Source organism: Pelobates fuscus, chromosome 12 (genome assembly GCF_036172605.1).
Source record: "Pelobates fuscus isolate aPelFus1 chromosome 12, aPelFus1.pri, whole genome shotgun sequence".
NCBI classification, from domain to species: Eukaryota; Metazoa; Chordata; class Amphibia; order Anura; family Pelobatidae; genus Pelobates; species Pelobates fuscus.
In genome coordinates this window covers 85,922,281-85,934,567 of record NC_086328.1, presented here as the reverse complement: position 1 = coordinate 85,934,567, position 12,287 = coordinate 85,922,281, and positions in this window count along the sequence as shown.

Here is a 12,287-nt window from a genome sequence, read left to right as displayed (position 1 = left end):
TGTTGTTGGTTTTTGTTGGATTACAACTCTCATCACCCTCAGCCTGGCTGGTTTGTCAGCTGCTGAAAAATGTTTTTTCCTGACTCTAGGTTATTCTGTTAGCAATACTGTTAATGGTAAAATTTATCAAATTGGTTGACAAATAATTTCCATAATTAATATTGTCATTTGAATTAATAATTAGTTAAATCCATGAATGAGTGTGGAAATAAATTCAATGTATTATTTCTATGTTGGAAGGCCAATTGGCCTGAATTTGTGGGAGGAGTTATGACCCTATATAAACCCTACCCCCCTTACTTACTTTTGCCGTTCAAGCTGTGTTGACTGTCACCATAGTTGCCTGCATTTCCTGTCAGCCATTCCCGCCAAAATTCTGCAGCAAGCAAGCAGTCTCCCTCCAGCAGCACCTACCGCAGACTTCAGGGCTCGTCCACCGGCTGCCCCGCGGCTTTCCCGACTCGCTACCTGGCTGTAGAGCTTCCGGTCACGAGACCTGCATGCAAACGTGAGCTTCAACGTGGGGAATAGCGTTCGGCTATTTCCCATGTTCGGGCCTAAAAACGCGGGGATAGGCTCCCTAGATATATTACTTACTCGTTAGAGATGTCGCGAACATAAAATTTTCTGTTCGTGAACAGCCAACGCGAATTTCCACAAATGTTCGCGAACCGCCATAGACTTCAATAGGCAGGCGAATTTTAAAACCCACAGGGACTCTTTCTGGCCACAATAGTGATGGAAAAGTTGTTTCAAGGGGACTAACACCTGGACTGTGGCATGCCGGAGGGGTATCCATGGCAAAACTCCCATGGAAAATTACATAGTTGATGCAGAGTCTGGTTTTAATCCATAAAGGGCATAAATCACCTAACATTCCTAAATTGTTTCGAATAACGTGCTTTAAAACATCAGGTATGATGTTGTATCGATCAGGTAGTGTAAGGGTTACGCCTGCTTCACAGTGACAGACCAAACTCCCCGTTTAACGCACCGCAAACAGTCCATTTGCACAACCGCAAACTCCCCATTTGCACAAGGTTGGATACCAAGCTAGCCATGTCCTGTTCCTTGTCCTCACTGATGTCATTGAAGGTCTCTTCCTCCACCCAGCCACGTACAACACCAAGGGTCCCCGAAAGGTGACAACAAGCCCCCTGGGACGCCTGCTGTGTTTGGTCTTCCACCTCCTCAAAGCCACCTTCCTCCTCTCACTCCTCTTCTTCAGACTCCTCTCTCTGCGTTATTATAAGGTGTGTTAAGTAGTACTATTTTTATCAGTTTAATCCCTGTTACGTCCCCTATCAGGGGACGTGTATATGGCATCGATTTTAGGAACCGGGAGATGGAAAAAGATGCTTGGTTGGTCCTCCTACTTCAAATTTGGGGCACTGCGCGTGCAATCTAATGTGCCACCAGATAGGAGTGGTGTGTTAAGTAGTACTATTCTTATCAGTTTAATCCCTGTTACGTCCCCCTCATCAGGCCTTTTTTAGTCGAATGTATTGCCCACTGTCAGTCCCTTCGGGATCCATCCCTCATTCATCTTAATAAAGGTGAAGTAATCTAGACTTTTTTGACCTAGGCGACTTCTCTTCTCAGGGACAATACCTCCTGCTGCACTGAAGGTCCTTTCTGACAGGACACTTGAAGCGGGGCAGGCCAGAAGTTCTATTGCAAATTGGGATAGCTCAGGCCACAGGTCAAGCCTGCACACCCAGTAGTCAAGGGGTTCATTGCTCCTCAGAGTGTCGATATCTGCAGTTAAGGCGAGGTAGTCTGCTACCTGTCGGTCGAGTCGTTCTCTGAGGGTGGACCCCGAAGGGCTGTGGCGATGCGTAGGACTTAAAAAGCTCTGCATGTCCTCCATCAACAACACGTCTGTAAAGCGTCCTGTCCTTGCCGTCGTGGGAGGAGGAGGATTACTTTCACCTCTTCCCCTGTTAGATTCCCGTTGTGCTGTGACATCACCCTTATACGCTGAGTAAAGCATACTTTTTAATTGATTTTGGAACTGCTGCATCCTTTCCGACTTGCCGTAATTCGGTAACATTCAGGCACTTTCTGCTTATACCAGGGGTCTAGTAGCGTGGACACCCAGTACAGGTCATTCTCCTTCAGCCTTTTTATACAAGGGTACCTCAACAGGCACAACAGCATGAAAGACCCCATTTGCACAAGGTTGGATTCCGAGCTACTCATGTCCCGTTCCTCGTCCTCAGTGATCTCACTGAAGGTATGTTCTTCCCCTAGCCACGTACAACACCACGGGTACCAGATAGGTGACAAAGAGCACCCTGGGATGCCTGTTATGGTTGGTCTTCCTCCTCCTCCTCAAAGCCACATTCCTCCTCTGACTCCTCTTCCTCACAATCCTCTTCCAGCGTTGCCGCAGGTCCAGCAAGCGATGCTGATAAGGCTGTTTCTGGTGGTGATGGTGACCACAACTCTTCCTCTTCCTGTTCACGCTCATCTACGGCCTGATCCAGCACTCTTCGCAGGGGACGCTCCAGGAAAAAAACAAATGGTATGATGTCGCTGATGGTGCCTTCGGTGCGACTGACTAGGTTTGTCACCTCCTCAAAAGGACGCATGAGCGTCCAGTAACGTGGCAAAAAAATTCCCAGCTCCGTAGAGGCTGTCCTAGCACCCCGGTCATACAAATAGTCGTTAACGGCTTTTTCTTGTTGGAGCAGACGGTCGAACATTAGGAGTGTTGAATTCCTATGTGTCGGGCTGTCTCAAATCAAGCGCCTCACTGGCGTGTTGTTTCGCCGCTGGATATCTGAAAAGTGCGCCATGGCCATGTAGGAACGCCTGAAATGGCCACACACCTTCCTGGCCTGCTTCAGGACGTCCTGTAAGCCTGGGTACTTATGCACAAAGCGTTGTACGATCAGATTACACACATGTGCCATGCACGGCACATGTGTCAACTTGCCCAAATTTAATGCCGCCAACAAATTTCTTCCGTTGTTACAAACCACTTTGCCGATCTCCAGTTGGTGCGGAGTCAGCCACTGATCCACCTGTGCGTTCAGGGCAGACAGGAGTGCTGGTCCGGTGTGACTCTCTGCTTTCAGGCAAGTCAACCCCAAGACGGCGTGACATTGCCGTATCCGGGATGTGGAATAGTACCTGGGGAGCTGGGGGGGTGCCGTTGATGTGGAGCAAGACGCAGTAGCAGAAGAGGACTCAGCCGAGGTGGTTATGGAAGAGGATGGAGTAGGAGGAGTAGAGGAGGTGGCAGCAGGCCTGCCTGCAAGTCGTGGCGGTGTCACCAACTCCTCTGCAGAGCCACGCATTCCATGCTTGGCAGCCGTCAGCAGGTTTACCCAATGCGCAGCATAGGTGATATACCTGCCCTGACCATGCTTTGCAGACCAGGTATCAGTTGGATCCTTGCCCCAACACTGTGTGCCAGACAAGCCATTACTTCCTTTTGCACAATCGAGTACAGGTTGGGGATTGCCTTTTGTGCAAAGAAATTCCGTCCGGGTACCTTCCACTGCGGAAGAGTTCAGACAAGCCAGCTGTCAGATGCCGGGCAAGGGGGTGACTTTGTGACATTGGCTTCTTACGCTCAAACATGTCCTTGACAGACACCTGATTGTGGGCAGATGAGCAGGAACTGCTCAAGGCGAGAGACAGAGTGGCGGATGGTTGAGAGGGGGCAAGGAGGATAGCAGTGGTTGACATGGCTGAAGATGCTGGACCAGGAGGAGGATGGCGGCTTTGAGTTTGTGTGCTGCTTGTACTCATGTGTTGATCCCATAGGTGTTTGTGATGTGCGATCATGTGCCTTCGCAAAGCAGTTGTACCTAGGTGGGTGTTGGACTTCCCACGACTCAGTTTCTTTTGGCACAGGTTGCAAATGGCATCGCTGTTATCAGAGGCAGACACACAAAAAAAATGCCACACTGCTGAGCTCTGCAATGACGGCATTCTGGTGGTGGCAACAGCATGCGTTGATTGGCGTGCTGTCTGGCTGACCATTGTGTTGGCTTTGTTTCATGAATCGGAACTATCAGACAAACTGCCTAAATCCTGATGGAAGTGAGTCAGGTTTATATTCTAAGAGAAACACAGTTATTAAATGTATTGAATTGCACAGATACAGTAAACATTAGCAGCATTGTCACTTGTTCTGAAAAACAGTGTGGTCATAAGGAAAACCTATAAAATGCTTTACCTTTATTAAAAAAAAAAAATTAAATTAAATTTGGTTTTATTCCAAAATTCTTCAATGTCATTACATAAGTCATGTCAAGAATTCATACAATGTACAATCAGGCATCCTTATAGACATAAAATCAGACATTTTCTGGGCACAAGGAGGTACATAACCTATTGTTAGCTATCGAGTGGTTTACAACTGGCAGTGATGGGTATTGTCTATCTGTGTTATTATCATTATCAATGCATTGTCACATACCATTCAACAATCCTGACCTATTAATATCACTAATAGGGACCGTAACAGAAGGGTATATGTGGGTTAACAAAGGGGAAAAAAAGGGGAGGGGGGTGGGTATGGGAGATTGTCTGTGTCTGTATCTGTCTAATGGTCTGTTCTGAGTTCGAACATTGCGAGTTTAACCCCGGATGGGGAGTTTGAGTAGTGTGCTGTCTACTGCTGCAAGTTTCCCAGGGCAGTCTATTATCTCTACAGAGGCTTTTTCTAAGGTGTGCAGGGAAAGGCACAGCTATAGTTATGCTGGGTCCCATCTCTGCAGATGCCTCAAGTGTATCAGATCAATAATCAATTATAAGTTAGTTATACGTTAATCGGATTTCAGAGGGGTTTAACAATGGTTTCTTACGGTGTCTGTTGGCCAATGGCTACGCGTGTAGCCCAATATTGCTCCCATGGGAGCCAGGTGTCTAGATAAGTTTGCTTCCTACCCCGGGTAGCCCAATGCAGCTCTTCAAGATATCATAATTTCCAGATATAATAATTTGGGCAGCATTATCATTTTGAGATTGTTTATTCTGCCTAGTAAGGAGAAGTTATGCAGGTGTGATATTATCTTCTCTAGTAAAGGTGTATAGTCCAGTTGTCTCTTCTGTTAAGTGTACACCCAGATACTTCAGTCAATTTGTTGCTGCAATAGCTGTTGTAGTCTTGTCTGCCTATCTCTTGTTATGTTTATTCCCAGTATCTCGCATTTCCCCGCACTGATTTTAAAGTTCGAGAAAGAGCTAAACCTCTCCATTTCATTTGTAACATGGTGTAGAGACCAGGTAGGGTCAGTAAGTGTAAAAAGGACGTCATCTTTTTTTTTAGGAATTCCTCTTTACATTACACCCTTTAGCTTGACTGATTCCCTGTTGAACATTTTTGTTAGACTGTAAATTCTTTTAAAAATATGGAGATCTGTATTATTTATTTTTATTTTTTTATATTTTTGCTATACAGGTCTATCTCTAGGAGCTAAAAAAAAAAAGAAGCCCAGTTGTATCCTAATCCTGGCAACTTCAGAGAAGAGTAAGAAACAGTAAATGCTAATAATCATTATACGTTTTACATTTTTTTTTTTTTTTTTTTAACTTTTTATTGAGAAGTTGTTCAAACAGTCAATACATACGTTAAGAAGATTTGCAATTTGGGACACGCAGGTCTCCAACATATCATCAGTTTGAGGATACTATTCACATCATGTTAAGATTCTTGACTAGGTCGAGGATCAAAGCTGTCATTTGATCCCCTGGTCCTTTTGGCTTGTTAGCCGAACCTTTTCCATGTCCCTCATTCCGTACCTCTCCGAGGGGCACAGGGCATCTATCTCCGAAACTAGGGTTCGTTCTCAATTTGCGATCCTGCCTTACCCGCTAGTTATGCTTTGGGTTCGGAGCCTGCGCTGCCAATATTTAGCGTTTTGTCGTCCCCGTTAATTTATTATGTGCCAATTTGATATGTGTTCCCCTTTATTCGGTCTAATGGGGAAGCGGTTGTTGCTTTCATTTGGGGAGTTATGTAAGTGATATCTAGAATGGTCAAAGGTGGCGTTCCAAGGCTTTTAGGCATCTTCGCTACTGCTTTTTGCGATCTGTGTGTGTATGATATGTGCCCACTGGTGGTGGGAGGGTTCTGCTGGGTGAATTGTATATGTGTTGCGTCAGCTATATGATGTGGCGCGTTTTCGGTGGGAGGTAGTTTCCCCCTTCTGTACGTCAGATTTTCCTCAGTCTTTCCTATTCAAAGTATGAGTGTGAGGGGAGCAGGGGTAGGTATGGGAGGGAGATAGGGCTAGGGGGGTGGAGACAGAGTTTCTGGTCTCTTTCTCCAGATGCAATGGGTCTTGCGCAATCTGGACTCACAGCAGGGGTACATTGCCATGGTAGCCCGTGGCAACGCACTGAACTAGATCCGTGCTAAGGGGGAGTCGGAGCCGATGCGCCGCCCCCGGGGTCCCCCCCATTCCGCAGGTATCGGGAAATATACATAAACCAGGGTTGCCACGCTTCCACGTGTTTGGTTTCCCTGCCCGTCAGGGAGGCATGGAGCACCTCCGCACCCTGAATGTCCTCCACTCGCCTGACCCACTCCTCCTTCGTCGGGATCTCCGTCTGTTTCCAATAGGCCAGTATGGAGGCCTTAGCTGCGTTCAGCAGATGACGCATGATCTTTTTTTTTTTTTTTTTTTTTTTTTTTTTTGTAGCTCGATATTGGTTGTTGAGAGATATGCAGTAGTGCGAATTCCGCAGACCAGTCTGGGACTTCTCCCAGTACCAGGGATATCTCATTTTTTATCATTTCCCAGTACGGGGCTATGTCGCTACATTCTCACCAGATGTGTAGCAGTGTACCTCTTTCTGTTTGGCATCTCCAGCACGTTGGTGGGGTTGTTGGGAAGATTCGGTGTATCACGGTTGGCGTTCTATACCAGAAGGAAATCAATTTATAGTTAACCTCATGGTAGTGGGAGCTCATTGAGCTCTTATGTTGCCACAGGAGTGCTTTGTCCCATTGTGGTGGTGTGAATGTTCTACCGAGCGATTCCTCCAACTGCCTTCGGAATGTGTTATTGTCTGTGCGGCCATTCGTGACTAGATGTTGGTATAGTATGGATACTCCGTGATCCAGTCCAGAGCCTTGCTCACAGAGCCCCTCGAACCAACTTAGCTCCCTATTCAATCGTTCTCTATGTGTGAGGGTAGTATAGTTTTGTTTTAGTTGCATATATTGGAGTGTAGTGAGTGCGGTCCGTGGTCTACCCTCCAACAACGCATCCAGATCTCGGAGCCCACAATCCCCTAGGGCCCTTCATATGGGAAGATAGTCTCCGTTGCCCAGGAAGCTCCACGCCCTAGCTGGCAAGCCTCCGCCTATTCTGCTATTGTGCGTCTCAGGTAGAAGGGGGGTGGGTGTTGGCGAGATGTGTGGCTGTTCCCTTAGTGATTCCCAGCCGCGTAACGTTTGTGCCACCGGTCCGTCACCCACTGCTCGGTCTCTCAGGCCCTGTTTCCCCCCCCCCGATCATAGTTTCCAGTGTCTTTTTGTTAATTGCTTTGTCTAAGGATACCCATTGCTTCTGTGTGGGTTCCATATGCCAGTCAAGAATGCGTTGCATCACCGTGGCTTGATGATATTTTTTAAAATCCAGCAGTGCCAGTCCCCCGTTGGGTCTGGGGAGGCAGAGTATGCCGTGCCGTAATCGGGATCGTTCGCCTCGATATTCAGGCCCCTACAATTAAGGGTGAGGACAGACAGTGGCGCGTTGCGGTATGCCATCCCCCATATGGGCAGTTGGTCTTTTCCCACAAATTCGGGTGTTTGGAGACCCCCGGCTTTACGGCGGCCGCCCCGGACCCCGCACCCCCGTCACAGACCAAGAGAGAAGGGGGGGGGGGGTGAGAAGTTGGAAGTAGAAGAATGTTGCTGGTGGCATGAGGGGTATGGTTTGCATGAGATATAGGACTCTAGGGAGCACATTCATTTTGAGTACCGCTATGCGCTCGTGCCAGGTTATGTGAGGGAGAGCCCATCTAGTCAGGACTGCAGTTATTGATTGTAGTAGAGGTTGAAAATTATGCGCATACAGTTGTCTGGGATCCGTAGGCACCCAAATGCCCAGATATTTCATTTTACCATAACACCATCGAAACTCGAATTGTGATTCCAGGGCCATATATTCGTCAGTGGGCATCGTCAGGTTCAGTACTTCACATTTCGTCAGATTTAGCTTGAACCCGGACAGGTTACCGAAGACTTTATGGGTCGTTCCCTGTCCCTCATAACCCCGAATATCTGGGTTCAGACGGATCGCCTGCAGGAGTGGTTCGAGAGACAGTGTGAACAGCAGTGGGGAGAGTGGACACCCCTGTCGCGTTACGTTTCTAATCTCAAAGTCTTCTGTCCGTGCCCCGTTGACCTTCACCGCTGCCCTCGGATTGCTGTATATGGCGGATATCCAAGTTAAGAGCTTGTGTCCCAGCCCCATCTCCCTCAGCGTGAATGTTATATACTGCCAATCGACTCGGTCGAACGCCTTCTCCACGTCGGTTGATAGCAGCAGAAGGCGCTCTCCCGTTTTCCTCGCCTGATGCTGGATGGAAAAGAGACGCAGAGTGCTATCCCTCGCCTCACGTCCAGGTATGAAGCCCGTCTGGTCTGCGTGGATCAGGGACTGGAGGAGAGGCTGCAGTCTGGTCACAAGTACTTTCGTGAATAGTTTTGTGTCAACGTTTATGAGGGAGATTGGGCGATAGCTGCCGCAATTCATTGGGTCTTTTCCCGGTTTGAGTAGTACGGTTATGGTCGCGGACAGGGATTCCACTGTCGGCCACAGCGTTTAGAGCTTTTGTGAGCCAAGGTAGGAGCTTTCCCGCAAATTTCTTATAGTATCCTGTGGAAAAGCCGTCTGGTCCCGGTGCTTTTCCAGTTTTGATATTTTTGAGGGCCGCTGACAGTTCTTCTAAGCTGATAGGTGCATCCAGGGCTGATGCGGAGTCCGGGTCAACCTTCTCCATGACATTAGTGTGTATATAGTCGGTCATTGCTGTGGTTCTGTCCAGGTTGCGATAGTTCCCTCCGGGTGCGGGGAGATTATAGATGGTTTGGTAAAAGTTCTTGAACTCCTCCGCTATCTCCTGTGGTAAGGGGGAGATGGTGCCCGATGTAAGATGTAATTTACGTATCTAGGTGCGGGGCACCATGCCCTTCAGGAGGCGTGCCAGATGTTTGCCTCCTTTGTTAGCATGGGCATAGTAAAAGCCTTTGGAGTGTTGTAACGAGCGAAGGTGTTTTTTCAGTATGAGGTCCCTCAATGTTCTTGTGGCCTCCATGAGTTCGCCGTATATCGCGTTGAGGTGGAAACTTTTGTGTTGTTGCTCCAGCGTCGAGATGGATTTATGGAGCTTCGCAATCTCCTGGGTTGCTGCCTTCTTCTTCTGAGATGCAATACGTATGAGCGTTCCGCGAATTACACTCTTGTGGGCCTCCCACAATGTGATAGGTGAGGTTTCTGCTAAGTCATTTTCTCGGAAATAGAGATCAAGATCTTGGTCAATCTGTTCCCGTGTCAACGGGTCCAAGAGCAGTGCTTCGTTCAGCCTCCAAGTCCAGGTGTAGGGTCGGAACAGAGGTGATTTCAAGTCTATTCTGACCGGGCCGTGGTCCGAACACGTAGCTGGTTCAATGGTGGCCTTTAATAGGCGAGAAAGGCCCTCCTGTTTGATGAAGAGTGTCAGGGTATTTATATCGGCAGACATTTGTGCTATGATAGAAATACAAAGTGTATATTCTGAAGTCAAAATGAACAGACCAGACTCCATTTTGTATCTTCAAGTTAACAAAATGACACAACATTTCTTTCCTTTCTCTATTGCTGACCGTTTAGCCAGAGCTGAATGGAATGTGTATATAAACAAACCAAATAGATAAGACATTGAGAATGGGGGTAGACAGACTGTCTGTCTAATTACTAATGGAATATAATAAATTCTATTCCCAGACTTAGGTGACAGAGGATTAAATAATTAAATTTTACTTTCGATATTGTACAACGTCCCATTATAGTTTAAGGTGAAACTTAGTTCACAAACTATCAATTTTAGGATTATAGCAGAATTTGCAGACGCATAGTCTGAAGAAATTCTCTTGATCTGACAGAAGATTTGAGTTATTGACATCATAAAGATAACGTAAATGACGTCAAAAATAGCCACCAGGAAAAGTTAACTCTTTCCTGGATAGGTATGTCTAGTGGAACAATACTGCCATCTAGAGTCTGAAAATTAAAATGATTACCTAGAAGGCAACCACACCCCACATTTGTGATTGGCTATCACTTAGAGGAATTTCCCCTTTAAAAAGTTAAGACAAGGGAAGAGGGGGGGATTCAAAAGATTCAAAGATTGAAGAGAGAGACATTACGACACTCTGGGGATTCAGAGAGATCCAGGCAGAATCGGGCGACCAGAGTAACCAAGAAACTCTCACACTCCATGCAGAGAAACAGATCTATGACATTTAGCTACCTGAGGATATCTGATGAGAAAATATCTACTTAACTGGTAAATATACAGACATTTAATTAATTAATTAAAATTAATTAAAATTAATAGCATGATATATGACTGGATAAATCATGTTTGATTTCATATTTAGAAATCTTAATTATTAAAGAATATATATATGGTTATAGCATCCCATCTGCAGCTGGGATCAATATAATCATTAATGTATTTGTGTGATTAATATCACGTTAGCATATCATGACCATTTATCCAGCTGTATTGATTGGCTCTAAAATAAGATAAAATATCTGTTTAGACAAATTAATTAAAATATCAGCTAATATAACATAGTAGATTTCTCTCATTGGATAAAATCAAGGAAATGGTTGAAGACTGGTTAAATGTTATTTATTAAAATTACATAGGAGTAGATCTTAACTACTTAGGAGGTCTAACCAGCATTGAAAGGGTTACTTCTGCCAGAAAGTTTTACTGCAGCTCTAAGGAATGCTCTGTCTCCTTAAAACTTTGTTTCCTTAGCTGTAAAGAAAGGGTCGTAAATCAGTCTCGACAGCTAATGGAGTCTATGCTGTACTCAGGGGCGGGCTGGGCCGGGGGGCAGGGAGGCAATTGCCCCCCAGGCCGCCCGAAATTCTTTTAGGACCGGCCGCGGCGGGCCGGCCCTTTAAATGCTGCAGCCGCCGAGCGCTCTGTAAAGAGCGCTCAGGCGGCTGCAGAACAGATTCTCCCCTCCCTCCCCTCCCTTGTAGGTGGCCGAGCTGGTCTCCGGTCCGCGGTCCCGGCCGGAGTGATAGGAAAGTGCACTGAGTGTGCACTTCCTGTCAGTCCGGCCGGGTACAGGAAACAGAAACCCCTGTTCCGCGCGGAACAGGAGTTTCTGTTTCCTGTACCCGGCCGGACTGACAGGAAGGTGCACACTGAGCACCTTCCTGTCACTCCGGCCGGGACCGCGGACCGGAGTGCAGCTCGGCCACCTACAGGGGGGGGGGGGGCAGGGGGTAAGAAGGAGGGGGGAAGAGTAAGAAGAGGGGAGGGGGGAAGAGTAAGAAGAGGGGAGGGGGTAAGAGTAAGAAGAGGGGAGGGGGTAAGAGTAAGAAGAGGGGAGGGGGTAAGAGTAAGAAGAGGGGAGGGGGTAAGAGTAAGAAGAGGGGAGGGGGTAAGAGTAAAAAGAGGGGAGGGGGTGAGAGTAAGAAGAGGGGAGGGGGTGAGAGTAAGAAGAGGGGAGGGGTGAGAGTAAAAAGAGGGGAGGGGGTGAGAGTAAAAAGAGGGGAGAGGGTGAGAGTAAAAAGAGGGGAGGGGGTGAGAGTAAAAAGAGGGGAGGGGGTGAGAGTAAAAAGAGGGGGGGGAGAGTAAAAAGAGGGGAGGGGGGGGAGAGTAAAAAGAGGGGAGGGGGGAGAGTAAAAAGAGGGGAGGGGGGAGAGTAAAAAGAGGGGGGGGGAGAGTAAAAAGAGGGGAGGGGGGGAGAGTAAAAAGAGGGGAGGGGGGAGAGTAAAAAGAGGGGAGGGGGGGAGAGTAAAAAGAGGGGAGGGGGGGAGAGTAAAAAGAGGGGAGGGGGGGAGAGTAAGAAGAAGGGGGGGGAGGGGGAAGAGTAAAAAGAGGGGAGGGGGGAAAGTAAAAAGAGGGGAGGGGGAGAGTAAAAAGAGGGGGGAGAGTAAAAAGAGGGAAGGGGGGAGAGTAAAAAGAGGGGAGGGGGGAGAGTAAAAAGAGGGGAGGGGGGAGAGTAAAAAGAGGGGAGGGGGGAGAGTAAGAAAAGGGGAGGGCCGAGGGGGGGAGAGTAAAAAGAGGGGAGGGGGAGAGTATAAAGA